Genomic DNA, 20,250 nt, shown 5'->3' with positions numbered 1-20,250 from the left:
TTTCTTTTTTTGTGACATCTTTGTCTGGTTCCGGTATCAGGGTGATGGTGGCTTTGTAGAATGAGTTTGGGAGCATTCCTCCCTCTGCTATATTTTGGACAAGTTTGAGAAGGATAGATGTTAGCTCTTCTCTAAATGTTTGATAGAATTCACCTGTGAAGCCATCTGGTCCTGGGCTTTGTTTGTTGGAAGATTTTTAATCACAGTTCCAATTTCAGTGCTTGTGATTGGTCTATTTTTTCTGTCTTCCTGGTTCAGCCTCAGAAGGTTGTGCTTTTCTAAGAATTTGTCCATTTCTTCCAGGTTGTCCATTTTTTGGCACAGAGTTGCTTGTAGTAATCTCTCATGATCCTTTGTATTTCTGCAGTGTCAGTTGTTAATTCTCCTTTTTCATGTCTAATTCTGTTGATTTGAGACTTCTCCCTTTCTTTTCTTGATGAGGCTGGCTAATGGTTTATCTATTTTGTTTATCTTCTCAATGAATAGCTTTTAGTTTTATTCATCTTGGCTACTGTTTCCTTCATTTCTTTTTCATTTATTTCTGATCTGAGCTTTATGATTTCTTTCCTTTTGTTAACTTTGGGTTTTTTTGTTATCTTTCTCTAATTACTTTAGGTGTGAGGTTAGCTTGTTTGAGATTTTTCTTGTTTCTTGAGGTAGGATTGTATTGCTATAAACTTCTCTGTTAGAACTGCTTTTGCTGCATCGCATAAGTTTTGGGTTGTCGTGTTTTTATTGTCATTTGTTTCTAGGTATTTTTTGATTTCTGCTTTGATTTCTTCAGTGATCTCTTGGTTATTAAGTTGTGTATTGTTTAGCCTCTGTGTGTTTGAAGTTTTTACAGATTTTTTTCCTGTAATTGATATCTAGCCTCATAGCGTTGTGATTGGAAAAGATACTTGATACAATTTCAATTTTCTTAAATTTACCAAGGCTTGATTTGTGACCCAAGATATGATCTATCCTGGAGAATATTCCACGAACACTTGAGAAGAAAGTGTACTCTGCTGTTTTTGGATGGAATGTTCTATAAATATCAATTAAGTCCATCTTGTTTAATGTGTCATTTAAGGCTTGTGTTTCCTTATTTATTTTCATTTTGGACGATTTGTCCATTGGTGAAAGTGGGGTGTTAAAGTCCTCTAGTATTATTGTGTTACTGTTGATTTCTCCTTTTATGGCTGTTAGCATTTGCCTTATGTATTGAGGTGCTCCTATATTGGGTGCATATATATTTACAATTGTTATATCTTCTTCTTGGATTGATCCCTTGATCATTATGTAGTGTCTTTCTTAGTCTCTTCTAATAGTCTTTATTTTAAAGTCTATTTTGTCTGATAATGAGAATTGCTACTCCAGCTTTCTTTTGATTTCCATGTGCATGCAATATCTTTTTCCATCCCCTCACTTTCAGTCTGTATGTGTCCCTAGGTCTGAAGTGGGTCTCTTGTAGACAGCATATATACAGGTCTTATTTTTGTATCCATTCAGCCAGTCCATGTCTTTTGGTTGGAGCATTTAATCCATTTACATTTAAGGTAATTATCGATATGAATGTTCCTATTACCATTTTCTTAATTGTTTTGGTTTTGTTTTTGTAGGTCTTTTCCTTCTCTTGTGTTTCCTGCCTAGAGAAGTTCATTTAGCATTTGTTGTAAAGCTGTTTGGTGGTGCTGAATTCTCTTAGCTTTTGCTTGTCTGTAAAGGTTTTAATTTCTCCATCAAATCTGAATGAGATCCTTGCTGGGTAGAATAATCTTGGTTGTAGGTTTTTCCCTTTCATCACTTTAAATATGTCCTGCCACTCCCTTCTGGCTTGCAGAGCTTCTGCTGAAAGATCAGCTGTTAACCTTATGGGAATTCCCTTGTATGTTATTTGTTGCTTTTCCCTTGCTGTTTTTAATATTTTTTCTTTGTATTTAATTTTTGATAGTTTGATTAATATGTGTCTTGGTGTGTTTCTCCTTGACTATTCTCCTTGAGTATTTCCTTTTCCATATTAGGGAAGTTTTCAAGTATAAACTCTTCAAATATTTTCTCAGTCCCTTTTTTTTTCTCTTCTTTTCTGGGACCCCTATAATTCGAATGTTGGTATGTTTAATGTTGTCCCAGAGGTCTCTAAGACTGTCCTCAATTCTTTTCATTCTTTTTTTCTTTATTCTGCTCTGCAGCAGTTATTTCCACTATTTTATCTTCCAGGTCATTTATCCATTCTTCTGCCTCATTTATTCTGCTATTGATTCCTTCTAGAGAATTTTAAATTTCATTTATTGTGTTGTTCATCATTGTTTGTTTGCTCTTTATTTCTTCTAGGTCCTTATTAAACGTTTCTTGTCTTTTCTCCATTCTATTTCCAAGATTTTGGATCATCTTTACTATCATTACTCTGAATTCTTTCTCAGGTAGACTGCCTATTTCCTCTTCATTTGTTTGGTTTGATGGGTTTTTACCTCGCTCCTTCTTCTCATTTTGCTTATCTTACTGTGTTTGGGGTCTCCTTTTTGCAGGCTGCAGGTTCATAGTTCCCGTTGTTTTTGGTGTCTTCCCCCAGTGGCTATGGTTGGTTCAGTGGGTTGTGTAGGCTTCCTGGTGGAGAGGACTGGTACCTGTGTGTTCTGGTGGATGAGGCTGGACCTTGTCTTTCTGGTGGGCAGGAGCACATCCAGTGGTGTGTTTTGGGATGTCTGTGAACTTATTATGATTTTAGGCAGGCTCTCTGCTAATGGGTGGGGTTGTGTTCCTGTCTTGCTAGTTGTTTGGCATGGGGTGTCCAGCACTGGAGCTTGCTGGTCGTTGAGTGGAGGTCGGTCTTAAAGTTGAGATGGAGATCTCTGGGAGAGCTCTCGTCGATTGGTATTATATGGGGCCAGGAGGTCGCTGGTGGACCAATGTCCTGAACTCGGCCTTCTCACCTCAGAGGCTCAGGCCTCACACTTGGCCAGAGCACCAAGACCCTGTCAGCCACATGGAGCCAGATAATGAACTCCTGAGACACCCACCCACTCCATGGCCACCCATGCCTCTGTGGGACCTGTTGGAAGGTGCTGTGTGCTTGACCTTTATTTCTGAGACTGAAGTTCCAGCTTTATTATGCTCACAGGAAACATCCTGACCAGGCCCACCTGTCGCAAATACATTTTGAAAAGGAATGTATTTAAAATATAATTTCATATAATGGTAAGTGCTCTGAAGAAAATTAAAGCACGGTAAGAAAGTAGAGCATTTCTGGAGGCAGGAGTGACCAGCACAGCTATTTTTGAGAGGGTATCAAGGAAGCCTATTCTGAGGAGCTGATGTCCCAGCAGAAACCTGAGCAGGAGTAAGCAAGAGATTCACAGGAAGATAAGGTTAAATGTGCTCTTCTATGGCTGAGTAATATATCATTGTATATATGTACCACATTCTTCTTTATCCATTCATCTGTCAGTGGACATTTAGGTTGCTTCCATGTCTTGGCTACTGTAAATAGTGCTGTAATGAACATCAGGGTGCATGTATCTTTTCGAATTATGGTTCAAAGAATGAAATAATGCTACTTGCAGCAACATGGATGGACCTAGAGATTATCACAGCAAGTGAAGTTAGTCAGACAAAGACAAATATCATAGGATATCACATAGGTGGAAACTAAAAAAATGATACAAATGAAGTTATTTACAAAACAGAAACAGACTCACAGAATTCAAAAAGAAACATGGTTATCAAGGGGAAAGGTGGCGGGTGAGGGATAAATTAGGAGGTTGGGATTAACATACACACATTATATATAAAATAGATAACCAACAGGGACCTATTGTATAGCTCAGGGAACTCTACTCAGTATTCTGTAATAACCTATATAGGAAAAGAATCTAAAAAACAATGGATATATGTATAAATGAATCACTTTGCTGTACACCTGAAACTAACACAACATTGTAAATCAACTATACTCTAATATAAAATAACAATCAAATTAAAAAAAGAAAAGAGTGTCCTGTAAGGTAGGCTTTCTTTCTTTACTCACATGTAATTTTAGGTAGCAAAACAGTCAAAGAAAACATGTATTAGACTGAGAATGTAACTGGAACTTAGCAAATGATGCAGAAAGCAGAAGAAAAGGGAGTCAGAGAGCTAGGCAAGGGTGAGCTCACTTACAGTCTGGATCAAGGCAGGTATTTATTCTACATGTGATGAGAAACCACTGGAAGGTTCTCAGAAGGGAAGTGACAGGATCTGATTGACAGAGTGGAAGATCATGGGCTTTGGTGGTTTGAGTGTAAGAGGGCAAGAGTGGAAGCAGAGAGACCAGGTGGGAAGCAGTTACAAGAATCCAGGTAGGAATGGTTGCTTGGACTAGGGTGGCAACACTGTAGACGGGTTCGGGATATATTCTGAAGATAAAACCAACTGGTCTTGTTCATGTGGGTGATGAGAGAAACTGGTGCCTCGGAACTGGGTAAATGGGGAGGGGGTTTGGAAAAGATGCTACTTTCACTGAGATGAAAACACTGGAAGAGAAGTTGGGTTTGAGGGAAAAGTGCGTAAGTCTTTTGGCCTTAAATGTAACATGCCATCAAACATACTAGTGGGGGGCTTCCCTGGTGGCGCAGTGGTTGAGAGTCCGCCTGCCGATGCAGGGGACATGGGTTTGTGCCCCGGTCCGGGAAGATCCCACATGCCGCGGAGCGGCTGGGCCTGTGAGCCATGGCCGCTGAGCCTGCGCGTCCGGAGCCTGTGCTCCGCAACGGGAGAGGCCACAAGAGTGAGAGGCCCGCGTACCGCAAAAAAACAAAAAACAAAAACAAAAAACATACTAGTGGGGAAGCTGAGGAAGCATGGGACTAGTCTCTCGATGGAGAGCTTTAAGTAGAGAGATAAATGAACAAATCATCAGTGTATTTAAAACCACAGGAAAGATGAGATCACCCAGGATATGAATACAGATGAAGAAGAGGGCCAAGACCTGAAGTCTGCATTCCAGCATGGATTGGTGAAGAAAGTGCTTCAGGAAACGATGGATCTAATGTGGACTGTTCAGGAGTCCAGTCATAAGAAGACTGATTGGTGTGGCGTGAAGAGGGAATGAGAGGTGACGAACTAGAGGCAGCAGATAAACAGTAAATATTCTCTCCAGGAGTTTTACTGTGTGTGCTTGCAGAGTCAAGAAAGGAGCTAGTTGGAGGAGAGGCAGAGGTGTGGAAAAGAAAGGATCAAAACAAATTTAATAGGCCATATAATAGCATGTTTATGTCCTGACTGCAATGGTCCGCTAGAGAGGAGAAAAAACTGGTGATGCCAGAAAGAAAGTATAGCCTCAGGAGGTGAAAGAGATACACAGAAAGGCAGTGGATAAAGCTCATTAGTAGATTTGGTTATGGGAAGATGAAGGTTCTTTTCTGATGGTTTCTATCTTCTCAGTGAAATAGGAATCCAGGTCATTCATTGTGAAGGGGGTGGAGACGGTAGAGGTTTGTGACAGGAGAACGGACCAGGGAACATAGTAGGATTGCCAGGAAATCTGAGGCTACTTGGGCCTTCTGGCTACCAATTTAATGAGAGGGCAGTTGGGACTGTTGTCCATTTTTTCCCCGTCATGCTCAACTATTCATACGCAGGTGTGGAGTAAGTAAGTTGAAAACATGGGAAGTGATGGTCAAAGCTACAGCACCTAATAATGAGATTTTAGAGGTAGAGTGGCTACTCATGATGACAAGGTTTGGGAGAAAATGGCCTCAGAGAGGGTGGCTGAGGTAGAGTAAAGTAAAGACTTAGAAGAAAGGAGCTCAAGGAACTGCGAGTCCAGGGGGCTGGATGAACTTTCTACCTGGAGTTTCCAAGAATGAAAGATGGAGCCATGGGAAGAAGAGTGAAACCAGAGGCTCAAAAGCGTCAATGAATGATGGGCAGAATGAACAGGAGGTTGTAAAAAATACCTCAAGGAGGGTAGCAGGTAGAATTGTATGCTGGCTTATAAAACGAAGAAGTTGGGATTTTTAATTGGAAGAGAGATGATCTGGAAGTGGCAGCAAGGAAAAAGGAAGATGGCAGCCCCGACTCCTGATCCCGTGCTCTGTGGCCTCTGGGAGATAAAGATCATGACGAAGGGCATGGCTCGGGGAGTAATGGATAGAAAATGAACAAGGATCCTTCCAGGGCTCTTACGGTGCCTTAGATCTCCGTGGTAAACACCAGCACGCCTAGCACAGAGACAGACACATAACATGGCTTGAATAAATACTTGGGTTTTAACTAAAAGGAGTTTTAAAATATTATCAATTCCACAGACAGACAGCCTAGATATGAGGCTTTAGGAAAAGTCCAGAAGGGAGTGGGCAAATAGTTTGAGCAAGAGACTTGGAATATATGAGGAAAGGGATGAAGTAAAGAAATGACCTCATCATCTAGTGAACAGCTCCCTGCTGCACTCTCAGCTATTTTCTCTCCCAGTACCGTACCCTTTTCTTGATGCCTGTGCTTATTATTTGTATTCCCTTCTCGACTTTTAAATTTTCTCATTCACCTACTAGAAATTCAGCAGCTCAGGTACTATTTCTTTTCTTCATTACTATATACCTAGGGCCTAGCAAAATGTCTGGTAAATATAAGATGCTCAAAGAATATCAAATGAGCAAAATGGAGATGAGAAAAGCATGGTTAGAAGGAGTCCAATTAATTTACATTATCCAGAGGAAAGCTGAGATGAGTTTGATTCTTCTGTGTATCCCTTCTTAGGGCTGGAATTGACAGAATGGAAGGGGTAAGAAATAAAGGTTGAAGGTTGGCTCCTGGGCAACAGCTCAGGGAGGCGGTAGTCTTGCGGGCCTAGGGCTGAGAGCACTTGCCAAGAATAAATAGGCTTGGGAGTGGCCAAGGAGGGTCAGCCCTCTCTTCTGCACTCACCCATTTTCAAAGTCCTGCCTCATGGACATACAAATTGTGACCTCACTCCTAAGCAACTCCATCCTGTCCATTATTGTCTCCCATCTTTTCCACTTCCTGTTCTAACAGACCACCGCTATTTCCACGGTCACCCTGGTTTCTGCACCACTATTGCTGTGCAGCTGTGAACACTGACATACTTGCTGCTCATTGAGTATGCACACGTGAGTTAGACGTACACTGACATCAGTCAGTTTATCTTGTGGATTATAAACTCTTAGAACCAGGGATTTGTAGTCTCCTTAATGTCATCTTTGCTTCGTTACTGCAGTTTGCTTAGGTCAAGGTTGAGGGTTTAACCACCAAATGGATTATTTAATTTTGTTTTGCTTCACTGCCTCAAACTACCTCCGATTCAGGCATTCTCAGCACACCGAGAAGGGTTAAACAGAGACAGAATAATATAGGGGGAAAAAAATGAACATTTGAATAAAAATTTCCAACTTCACTCTTGCAAACACCATATGTTAAAAAGAACAGCAGTGAAATTCCAACGCACCTGAAAAATGAGTTGAGAAAACAAAAAGGTTTATATAATCTGAAATTCCTGACTGCAGAAATATGTAAATATATATTTAAACTTGAAATATACAGCCATTCCTATTAAATGTAAAGTCAAATAAATTTATGTTAAAGTAAAATGTAGTCTTCTCATTCCACTAACCATAAACATAGAGGTTTAGAGCTAGGGAGGACCTTGCAGGCCACCCCCCTCATTTTGTAGATGAATTAGAAAAGCCCAGAGAAGGGATGCTGACATATTCAGCATCAGACAGCAGTGTGAGGAGGCAGAGTGTGGGAGCAGGAAGACCACAGGCTTTAGAGACAGACAGGTCGGCATGGGACCCTGATTGTCCACCCGTTAGTCATGTGACACTGGAAAACTTTACTCTTTGAAACCTCGGTGTCCACATGTGTGACTAATCACACATGATGTTAGCTGTGATATATTGAAGAAGCACTGTAAAGATTGAATATGATAATAAATGAGAAGTGCCTAGAACAGAACTTCTAAGCTAAGATGGGAGAATAAAGTCAAATTATAGAATTTTTCCCCTAAAGCATAAGGAAACACATCTAAAATCACTATTTTTTAAAAAAAGGAAAAAAGTGTTGGCAGAAGGTAACCAAGGGAAGGAAAACACCACATCTTAATCTTTAAAAGTGGTGCCCAGGCAGGGAACTACATTCAATATCTTATAATAACCTATAATGGAAAAAATCTGAAAAAGAAGATATAGATGACTGAATCACTTTGCCGTATACGTGAAACAAACAACGCTGTAAATCAACTATACTTCAATCAAAAGTTGTTCATTGAGGGAAAAAAAAAAAGTGGTACCCAGGAATAAAAAGATTCCAAAAAAAGAAAGGATTAGGTTGGAGATGGGAAAGTTAGGTGGACAAAATCCTGAAAACTATCATTAACAGCCCCCAATTTGGGGAAAACAGATCTGAAGTGGTATTTAGGCAACCTGGGGAAAAGATGGAAAAATCCATCCAGAGTGAAAACGCCTCCCTGACATCACAGGATCTCCTCAGACACAGAGAAGTAAACCAGGGCTCACCATTTTGGTTTTCCATGCCTGGGAGGAAAGGAGGAGAAGAAAAGGGATATGAGTCATAATCAAGCAAAGCTAATTAATCACAGCCCAACTTTATTATAACACTACATGGAGGAGTCTAGCAAATTCAATCATGTATGCGGGATATCATTACTGTGAAGTTAATGCAATTAGGATGAGGGCTGGGATGAAGGAAAGAGGAGAGCCAATTGCCAATTGTGTTAAATCTGAGTTTGTCTTAACATGGGTGCACTCATCTATATCAGCTTTTATTGTACCTTAAGCAGTACACAAGGGGTTAGCCAAAGAGAAGGAAAATAAGATCTGAATACGTGTGTGTTGAGTGTGCAGCAGAGAGAACAAGAATGAGGGGAGAAGAACCCTAGGTGAAGTTCCTTCCTCTGCTGTGGATTAATGATGCCATTGCTAAAGCTCACAGGTGTCCCTTTTTCTCCATTAGCCGGGAAAGGACAGAAACATCTGCGGGAGGTAAGCAGGGTTTGGCAAGGGAAGGAAACACCAGGGGCTGACCTTCTTGGTGCTGTTACCTCCTTAAATTGGAGCAATAATCCAAAGCCAGAGAAGACATCACCCCCTGCCCCCAAATATCCTCCCTCCTCTAAAGAGATTCATCTGTGGGTACATAGAGCAAACCTCGATGCAGGGCAATTCACACAATTACTGAGGAAGAGCCAAGTCCAGATCCTACAACCAACAGCACAAGCCCCGGCTCAACTCACTCTACCCCTTCCCTAGCATGTGGCCTCGTTTCCTCAAATCCTCAACTGAATGGAGCTCCAGGGACAAGACATAGAGTTCTAATCAGAGAAAGTAAAAAGGAAAATGAGGACAATTCACCAACACTAAAGAGCAAAGAGAAGTCCTTAATTGAATTGTTCTAATGAAACTTAGGTCTAACAAAGAGAAGAGTAGGACAAGTAAGCAGGACTACTGGAGCAAAGAAAGAATGAGTGAAAGAGGGAGTGGTGGGAAGGAAGCAAGAATCCACTTGGGAAGAAAAGAGAGCCCTCCACCCCACCCCCCAAAATCTCCATGAGGATATTACGCTACAGGACAAAAGAAAAGATGAATTAAATGAGACATCAGTAATGAGATAAGTTGAAAGAATGAGATAAAAAAGAGATTGCAGAAGTAAGGAAACAATGAACAAAATAATCTCAGAACTAATAAACAAATAAAAAAAGAAGCAGAATAAGCCCAGGTGAAAGAATCACTGACATACCAAAACCCCTGGAAACCTGAGACAATGACAGTGAATACATAAGATAATGACATAGAGGTGAAGGCAATTCAGGAATGGAGAACAGATCATGACAAACCAATAATGTTTAATATAGAACTAAAACTTAATGGTAGGTCCCTTAACAAATATTAGCAAATTTTCTTTGCCTAACTCCTATCACCATTTATGTAAAAACAATGTTTTATGATTCCTTTGGTCTTACAGAAGACTCCTTACACAAGTAAACAGTAAATGTAGGTTTTGTAAAATTTGCCCTGATGTCTATTTTGTAGGCTTGTAGAGTTGGTATTTGCCTAAGAGTGGCTCTCTTGGAGAGGAGCATTAGAAACTCAGTCCTGTACACCACTCTTTCTTCTTCAGTGAATATAAAAGAGAAATCTGAAAGCAATCTGATAACACAAAAGTATTAGTTTGTGGAATTGAAGCCATTATCTAATAGACTTCCAAAGCAGTTGTAGTTACTAAAATAAAAGTCTTTACTTCCGAGTGGATATATTTTAATTAAGAGAACAATTAATAATTTGTTTTTATATATTTTAACATTTTCATTAACTAAGAGCCACACACTTGCTAAAATACTTTTCTAGAAGCACAGAGTAGGTAATATTCACAACAAGTGAACCACAATTCACTCATTATTCCCTCACATTGATCAGAACTCTGTTCATCCATTCATTGAAAAGTGCTGGGCTAAAGGCTTTAACAAGACACGATACCAGAACTGAAATGCACAGGGCCTGAAACTCAGACTTTTACAATCACACACACACACACACACACACACACACACACACACCATCTTTCACTGCCATTCTGAAGAGAATTTACTCTTTCTTTAAAAGTTCTTTAAGTTTAGAAGTGTCTCTGATTGCAAATAATACTCAAAGGAAAAAAAATTTATTAAAACTTGCTAAATAAACTAAAACTACATACTGCCTGCCACATAGAAGGTGTCTGATAAACATACACTGGATGAACAGCTTTCAATGCATGCCAAACAACAATTTAAAAATGTAATTCCCACTAGGATAAAGCATGGAAGAGGACTCTAAATTTCTAACTAAATCAGTGCCCTCTACTTCGTGCTGTTGACAGACTGGTTATGTAACCAGAACTCAACTCAATATACAAATTGCTACAGAACAGGCATTTTATCCCTGAATACACTAAAATAATAAGACATTATGTAATTAAATATGACTGATGGAGAAAGCACTTAGAACAATCTGATTTTGATTTTCAAGTGAAAAATAGGAAGTTGCCTATTTAAAAAGTTGCTGGGTTTGAAAATGGATCTTTTTATGGATTTATAACACAACCAGGGAACCAACTTTTGCAGTTTGTTCTCAAATATGAGGAGGCGTAGTTTCTTCCTCACTTAAAATGCGGACATGGAAGACAGCATGGGTATGACATAACATACTTTAAATACAGAAATACAGCATTAATGGGCTTGCTCATATTCCAAGGATATGTCTCTTTGAATACTGGTTTGTCTCATAGTTCTCACTTTTTTGGAAGACTTGACTCAGTCCAAAAATGCCGTGGCATGCATACAAAAGTTAACCTCTTATATTTGAAATAGAACAAAAAGGGAACACATAGTCTGATAGGAGATTCTATCATATGAGCTCAGAACACTGAACTTTAACAACCTGATGAAAGGTTTTCCCACATTTGAAATACTACAAAATATACTACAAGTAATTCACTTCCCAAAAGACTGCTGCATATGTGAAGAGTGGAAAGAAAAAAAAAAAAACCCAAACTGAAGTTAGGACTAAAGACTAACAAATGAATCAATAAAGAAGCTAAGTGCCTTTGCTCAATGCCAACACATTTCAGAAGGGCTTGCCTAGTTCACATGCACATATTTACTGTCAAACTTTGTTTAAATGAGATGGAGAAGAAGGTGCTACATTAATGTGAAAAATTAATGATAAGTAAAACCATAATAACCATAGAATAAGAATGTTATCACTTGATTATGTGAAAGATCAACCAAGTAATAAAAGTATGCACTACTCAAGTATATAAAAGTATGTAGTGCTCAAGGTGGTCAGGGACAAACCACTTTTTTTTTTTAATATTTATCTGGCTGCATCGGGTCTTTGTTGTGGCATGCGGGATCCAGTTCCCTGAGCAAGGATCGAACCCAGGCCCCCTGCATTGGGAGCACGGAGTCTTAGCCACTGGACCACCAGAGAAGTCCCAAGAAACCACTTCTAATAAGCCAAATGGAGATTTCTGAGAAGAGAAATACAGTGGCCTCATGGTGGTTGGAATGCTGTGGGAGCAGATAGGACCCGGGTTTCTGTTTAACAAGATGAGACAAAAAGGACCTGAGACAGAGACAGGGAATCTGAGCAGTTCTCTGTTTTGGATGCTAAACTCACAATTTACTCACAGCCTTCTGTCATTTTATTACCATCAAAACCAATGATTAGTCCATTTCAGGATAAGAATTAAGCAGGATTTTAACTCACTGCTGTATCATTGTCCATTCCTGGCAACAAATTAAAACAATCCACTATTATGCTTATGTATCTGATCAAGAGATCTTCCATCCCACTCTTCTTGGATTACTTTTTTAAGCAAAGTTCATGTAAGCCAGTAGGTCACAGGGAATCCTAAAATTTATTCCCACAGTGATACTTGGAACATTTTCCTTCTGGACTTTATTAAACATAATGTTCTAAGCGTTATGAGTACTCTAAGGTATTCTTGAATAATAACCCAAACTGCAGAGTGAAATAAGTGGCAATTAAAATTGCAGAGAGCGAGGGGAAGGCTGAGACAAGGAAATGACAGCATCTGTTCCCAAAGATTGCTGGAATGGTGATATAGCTCCAGGGTCAGCAAGCTGGGCCTAAGGCCCAAATCTAACGCACTGTCTGTTTTTGTATAGCCCACAGGAGTTAAGAATGGTTTTTATACTTCTAAGTGGTTGAGGAAAAAAATATTAATAGTATTTTGTGACAGGTGAAAATGAGATGAAATTAAAATCTCAATGTCCATAGATAGAGTTTAATTGGCACATAGTCATCTGTTCAATATTGTTCATGGCACTTGTGTGCAGCAGAGTTGAGTAGTTGGGACTTGGAGAGTATGGCCTGCAAAGCCTAAACTATTTACTATTTGACCCTTTCCAGAAAAAGTTTGTGGACCCCGAGCTACCTCAGAGTTTCTAATATCATATGTGAAGGATCTGATTTGTTTTGTATTTGTTTTCTAATCCATCATGTATCAAGTTATGCTTTTATAGAATACAAAATCATGTAGTCGGATGCTGTAGCGATGTCAAATTGCTACCAGTTTCTCAAATGCTTACTCTCAATTTCTGTACTTCTCTTGCGTCATACTGGTACAAACATTTTGTGGACTAGCACTGGTCCATAGACCACATTTTAAAAAGCACTCATCTAGGGCTTCCCCGGTGGCGCAGTGGTTGAGAGTCCGCCTTTCGATGCAGGGGACATGGGTTCATGCCCCGGTCCGGGAAGATCCCACATGCCGCAGAGCAGCTGGGACTGTGAGCCATGGACGCTGAGCCTGCGCGTCCGGAGCCTGTGCTCCACAACGGGAGAGGCCACAACAGTGAGAGGGCCGCATACCGCAACAAAAACAAAAACAAAAGCACTCATCTAGATAATGCAAGAATACCTTAATACAACTTTTTGGAAAACCTCTCTCCTTCCCTACATACTTCTGATACGGTGATCACTAAAAATATCAGTACATAAATATGTACACACTTGGATAAAGTTTTCCACGAGTCTTTTCCCTTTGAGTGTTATGCTTTAAAATTATAACAATTGATTCTGCATTACCAACTGCCCCAATATATAAGCATTTTATTATTCTCGTAGGAATGGGATAAAAGAAAAAAATTCATTTACATTTCATGCTTTGGGGAATGATAACTCAAATTATTTCATAAACAAAGCAATTAGTACAAATGTTTTTTGGACAATCTGTGCTGTGATTTTAGAAACTGTGTGTGAAAAAATCAGTCTTTGCACGGACCAAAACCAGTTTCTATGTTTAAATTTTTAGAAGGTTGAAAAGATTCCTTCTTATGTTTACTTTATAATAGCAAAGTCCCTTGGTATGTCAAAGGCCACGGAAGTAATTTTTAGCTTAGGTACAAAAAGTGCTTTGGGCTTGTTTTATATGACACTCCCTGGCTTCAGTATTGCATTTAAGAAAATGAACGCGAAAAAAAAATCATCTGCATGAAAATTTTTTTTATTGGCCTAAAGTTAGTAGTGGTTTACTTTCAAATTTCAATCTTTATCTCCCAAGGGAAATGCTTATTTAATCCTACTATGATTTTTGTTTAAGACTTGAAATAATTTCTAAACATTTTTAAACATTAAGAAAGATGAAACTCATTATAGGGCCAATGAATTTTTTATTATTAGGTGTCAGATGATCAAACATTCAAATAAGAAGCCATACTGTGATTTCATGGTATAAGTAGAAAGGCTACAAAAAGTAACTCCAGGTGCGCTAAGCATTTAGATGACAATAGGAAAATGTTTTCTTTATTTACTGTTATAAAAGTATGTTGCTGCTAGCAAAGGATGAAAATTTCAAAGCAGAGGGAATATAAAACGGCTGTGGATTGAACTTTTGCAAATGTCCGCTTTGCTCTGCAGCTCCAGTACCATGAAACAGTCAAAAGAGTAAAACCTACTAGTTCGAAACAATGACATAATGTTTATAAATATTTATATGTATGCTGAATTAGACCATTCCTAAGAGATGCAGCTGTGATAGAGAAAGAAAATCGGGGCCTGATCGGAGCCCTCGTTTTGCCAATTATTGGGTTCCATGATCCTGTGCAAGTCACTTAACCTCAGTGAGCCTCAGTCTCTTATCTGTAAAATAAAGGAGATATGACCCACTTCAGAGGAATTAAGGAAGATAATGCAGTGTCTTGCTAGCTACAAAGCACTATACGAACATCAGGGGTTATTATTATTATTACCGAGTAGAGAGCGAATAGACTCTTAAAATGGTATTTATAAATTTGCTGTAAATAAAAATGAGCTTTTTATACAAGAAAATAATTTGGGTTGTTTGCATACTTTAACACCCTTTTCTAATGATATCACTACTTCTTCAAGCAGGGAGTATATTGAGGGAAACCCTTCTTAGACAACTTATTACACAAAATTTTCACTAACTGTAGTCATGGTCAGTGCTATTGATGGGCAAGGTGCTATGAAGAGGTGCCACAGGAGGATCTTTTTAGTATGGGGGCGGGGTAAGGGGATGGGCAGGGGCAGAGGGCATCGTATTCTTTTCACACAGACACCTGGAGGAAGAGGAGGCATCAGCCAAGGGAAGGTGAGAGCAAATATCCCCTGTACTACTAGATTTTCCTCATTTAATGAAATAATCAGTTTATATAATCACAATTAATATGGACATATCAAAACGTCTCTGGTCTGGGACCTCCCTGGTGGTGCAGTGGTTAAGACTCCACGCTCCCAATGCAGGGGGCCTGGGTTCAATCCCTGGTCGGGGAACTAGATCCTGCATGCCGCAACTAAGAGTTCATGTGCCACAGCTAAGGAGCCCACTTGCTGCAACTAAGAAGCGGGCGACTTGCAACCAAGGAGCCGGCCTGCCGCAACTAAGACCCGGGACAACGAAATAAATTGAAAGAACAAAAAAAAAATTTTCGGGGCTTCCCAGGTGGCGCAGTGGTTGAGAGTCCGCCTGCCGATGCAGGGGACACGGGTTCGTGCCCCGGTCTGGGAGGATCCCACATGCCGCGGAGCGGCTGGGCTCATAAGCCATGGCTGCTAAACCTGCGCGTCCGGAGCCTGTGCTCCGCAACGGGAGAGGCCACAGCAGTGAGAGGCCCGCGTACCGGAAAAAAAAAAAAATTCTCTGCTCCATCATAATATGTCTATTTGTCGAGTCAAACCCACAAGCAACAATTGTTACTATGTGAGAGTCTTACACTTTAACGTATTATCTATGAATCCTTAAAATAACACAGGTTTTCTTTTTCAAGGTTAAAACTAAGTTCTGAGATGGTGCTGGATGTTTTTTACCCGCATGCACATGCACGTTAAATATATGGTATGAGAACAGCTTCAAAATCCACTTTCAAAATTTAAGATAATTTAATTTCAGATCTTTAGTTGAGTAGATACTGGTTTAGAGACTTCCCTGCTTACACAAGAGCATCCGCCACTTTTTTTTTTTTTCCTCAAAGACATGGGGGCTTCTTCTTCGTCCTCCAAGTGGTAGAACTATTTTGATGTTAGGGAAACCAGTGCTGGGGGTCCTTTAGGGTCTGGATAACATACTTAAAGGATGATGGTATGAAAATAGGCAAGGGAGGCCCAGTTACTTCAGTAAGTTTGCTACATATTGATATATTCTCTCTATCCATCGTCTGGAAATACATTCCTCTTGCTTGGGATCCAAGCCCTATGCCAAAGGCATAGAATTTGTACACTGATTTCTCATTATTTGGAGGTGAAGAAGTTAATTACTACAATGATAGGAAAAGAATAAGGTAATTATTTTCTAATAATACTTCCATGTTCCATAGCCCAACTTCTCACTGGATCAGTGCCCACTCCTTACATATCATGACTCTGCCTCTCCTGCTTCCCAAACATTACATGTTTGCCCCCAGAAAGCTTTCTTGTCACATCAAATGCTGATAGCCTGAAAAGTGAGTAAAAACTCATATTCCACTCTAAGGACCCAGGTAAAGAGGTTACATTATTGAGAATTTACACCATGTTAGGGCTTCAAGTCAAGGGTTTCACATATATGGCCTTAGTTAAATCTCAGTCAGGAAAATCAGGCATTATTATCCAAAGCCTCCAACACACCGCTTTAAGACCACACTGTTCCTCACATAGAAAAAAAACATATTCCTTTTAAAAGCATTGTTTGTAAAGTGGAAACTATTTTATAGAAACTACAATAATCTAATTTCTGACCTGCACTCCAGTGTTTTCACTTTGCACCTGCTCTTCTTAGTGTCACGTTGCAACACTAACTTCTGGAACCTGCCTAAGAAATAATTCCTTGGGTGAAAGTCTCTATATTCCTTCCAGCATGGAAATGCACATCATCTGCTTTTGTTCCACACCATAGCAATGTCCTAGTTAACGTGAACTGCATCTAACAAATATTTATTGAGCACCTTTCATGTGACACACTGGGCCTAGCCCTACAGATCCCCCTGAATGGAGAACTTGAAGAACTGTTTTCAGCGAAGAATTTATAATACGAAAGGAAATAGCAGCAAAGCTGGAGAGGTGTCTACATCCCTCCATTCACTCCTGACAGCCCAACAATTTCCTTCATTCAACAGTTAGACTTTTTGAAAAGGGTAAAATTTTCTATCTAATCATATTAGTGCCAAGCTGATATAATGTGCTTTACCACTTCCTCTTTGTAAATATGTAAATAGTTTGCAAAACACCCTTGTGAACCTACAGCAATATTATGAGGATTACAACTGCAATTAGAACTTCTAAAACTGGAAAATATTTTACAGTTTAAGAAAGAATGTTTTGATAAATAAAATACATGTCTGAACCTTATATTTTAAAGTAGGGCAGGAAAATGACATCAGCAAAAATGGCAGAGTAGGCAGCTCCAAGGGTGCTGGCCCCCCAAGGGAAGATTGAAAAATAAAGCAAAAACTCTCAGAATCAACTTTTTCAGAGCTCTGGAAAACAAAGGTTTACAGCAACCAAGCAAACACTGAATGAATGGAAAGGCAATTTGAAAATGGTAGGAAAGCATTGTGGTGTTTTTGTACGTCTTTGGCCAATTCTTCTCCTGGGCTCAGCAGCGGTCTTAAAGATGACTGTTCATGTTCCCAGTTTGGGACTCTGGTCCCTGGTTCTGGAGGAAGCAGAGCAGACCTTATTTGTAAAGAACTGTGTTTGTCTGTTCTAACTTATGTAGGGACTACCTGAAGGACTGATGTAAGGTGCTTGTCTTTGTTTCACCTAATTCAGAACTCACTCAGGGTGGAACTCCTTATAAGACAAAGAAAAAGCCTGCAGCTACCTGCGGCAAAAGATGAAGTGGAGGCGTACAATGGAGTGCCAAAATTCTGGGAGGAAAAGCTAGAGAGAGTTTATTTGAGAAATCAGGGAATTCAAAAGCACTTGTAAATTCCGGAATTTAGAAAGTCATGCACATGCTCAGGGCAGCACATATGCTCAGAAAAGACCTAAGAGGGTTTTGTTTTTCCCTCTTATTTTCACTCGCTTTCTCTCTCATTTGGCCTCTGGTAGTCAAAGAAATCTCTGTCAAAACACTAGTGGGACATAAGCTAAAGGAAGAGAGAATTCAGAGACCACATATGACTAAGAACACAGTTCACGCAAAAATAGTTTGGAAAAGTTACCTAACAAATAGCTACAGCTTACAGCAAACAACAAAAACAAACCCTAAGTAGGGGAAGACTCTGGTTACCAGAGTTACCACTTTATAATATTCAGAATGCCCAGTTTGCAACTAAAGATTACAAAGCATGGAAAGAAACAGGAAAATATGGCCCGTTCACAGAAGAAATTAATAAACGTACTCCGAGGAACACAGACGCTGGACTTACTAGACAAAGCCTTTAAATCAATTGTCTTAAATATGCTCACAGAGCTAAAGGAAATCATGGACAAAACGCTAAAGGAAACCAAGAGAATATTGTATGAACAAATAGAGAGTATCAATTATAAAGAGACAGAAATTACAAAAAAAGGAACAGAGATTTGGGAGCTGAAAAGTACGATAACTAAAATGAAAAACTCACTAGAGGGTTTCAGTAGCAGATTTGAGCAGGCAGAAAAAGAACGAGTAAACTTCAAGATAGGTCAATTAAAGTTATTCGGTCGAGGAACAGAGAGGAAAAAGAATGATGTAAAATAAACAGAGTGTAAGAGACTTATGGGACACCATATTAGTGTACCAACACATACAACAGGAATCCTTGAAGAAGAGAAAGGGAAAGGAGAAGAAAAGATATTTGAAGGAATAATAGCTGAAAACTCCCAGAATTTGATAAAAGACATAAATCTATACAGTCGAGAAGCTCAATAAACCCTAGGAAGAATCAATGCAAAGAGACCCAGGTTAAGACATGATAGTCAAATTTTTGGAAACCAAGGTCAAAGAGAAAATCTTAGAATTAGCAAGAGAGAAGAAACTTGTCACATACAAGAGACCTTCAATAAGATGAACAGAAAATTTCTCATCAGAAACCATGGAGGTCAGAAAGAAGTTGGATGACATTTTTAAAGTGCTAAAAGAAAACTGTTAACCAAGAATTTTACAACCAGCAAAACTAACCTTCAAAAATGAAGCAGATAAACACTGAGGTGGTTCCTTGTCAGGGGACTTGCCCTACAAGAAATGCTAAAGGAAGTCCTTCAGACTGAAATGAAAGGATACTAGAAAGTAACTCAAAGCTATAACAGAGAAAGAATTCTGAAAAAGGTAGCCACATAGGTAAATACAAAAGCCAATACTATTGTATTTTTGGTTTGTAACTCCTCTTTTTATCTTCTATATGATTAAAAGACAAATGCATAAAAGAATAATAATTTAAAATCTACGTTAATGAACACAATGTATAAATGTACTTTGTGCGAACAGCAACATAAATGCGGAGAGGACAGAACTGCACAGGAGCAGTTTTTACGTGTTACTGAGGTATTAATTCAAAGTAGATTATTATAAATTTAGGGTGTTAATTATAATCCCCATAATAACTACTAAGAAGATATATTAAAAAGGCAGGGGCTTCCCTGGTGGCGCAGTGGTTGAGAGTCTGCCTACCGATGCAGGGGACACGGGTTCGTGCCCCATTCCGGGAAGATCCCACATGCCGCGGAGCGGCTGGGCCCGTGAGCCATGGCCGCTGAGCCTGCGCGTCCGGAGCCTGTGCTCCGCAACGGGAGAGGCCACAACAGTGAGAGGCCCGTGTATCAAAAAAAAAAAAAAAAAAAAAAGGCATACACAAAAGGAAACATGACACATTTCACATTTTACTTTATCTTGTTTACTATCTTCCTCTTTTACTGCACTGAAAGTTCCAGTAGGTCAGGGCTTTCACTTGTCTTGATCTCCACTGCATCCTCTGTGCCTAGAGCAGCGCCTGACACATAGTAGATGCTTGATAAATATCTGTTGAATGGATATTTGAGTAGATAAATGGAGAGACGAGTTTAGAGTTTAAGTGAAAAGGTCTAAGTGGAGGCATAAATTTGAAAGTCAAAGGGGATTAAAATGGGTATTATTTTCTCCAACTTAAAGATGTGAAAATTGGTAGAGACAGGGTAATATGAGTATGTATAATGTATACACCAAATTCTCATTATCTTACAAGCTGAAGTAAGCCTAATTGGCAGAATAGAGAAACATTTTCCTGGTGCAAATTCTAAATGGAATTTTTATATCTGAACATTTTTTAAAAAGCACACTGGAAAACATAATGAAACAATGTAT

General features: G+C 39.4%; 1 protein-coding gene across 3 annotated transcripts in view; it reads right to left on the bottom strand.

The window, feature by feature from the left end:
* The window catches only part of ARL15 (ARF like GTPase 15), a 419,297-nt gene that overhangs the window by 67,506 nt on the left and 331,541 nt on the right, over positions 1-20,250 (bottom strand). The window lies entirely within an intron of this gene.

The sequence above is a fragment of the Aethalodelphis obliquidens genome, unplaced genomic scaffold, assembly GCF_003676395.1.
Source record: "Aethalodelphis obliquidens isolate GAN/ISIS:26980383/991018 unplaced genomic scaffold, ASM367639v1 scaffold4, whole genome shotgun sequence".
Classification (NCBI taxonomy): Eukaryota; Metazoa; Chordata; class Mammalia; order Artiodactyla; family Delphinidae; genus Aethalodelphis; species Aethalodelphis obliquidens.
This window is presented reverse-complemented; position numbering and strand designations above follow the sequence as displayed.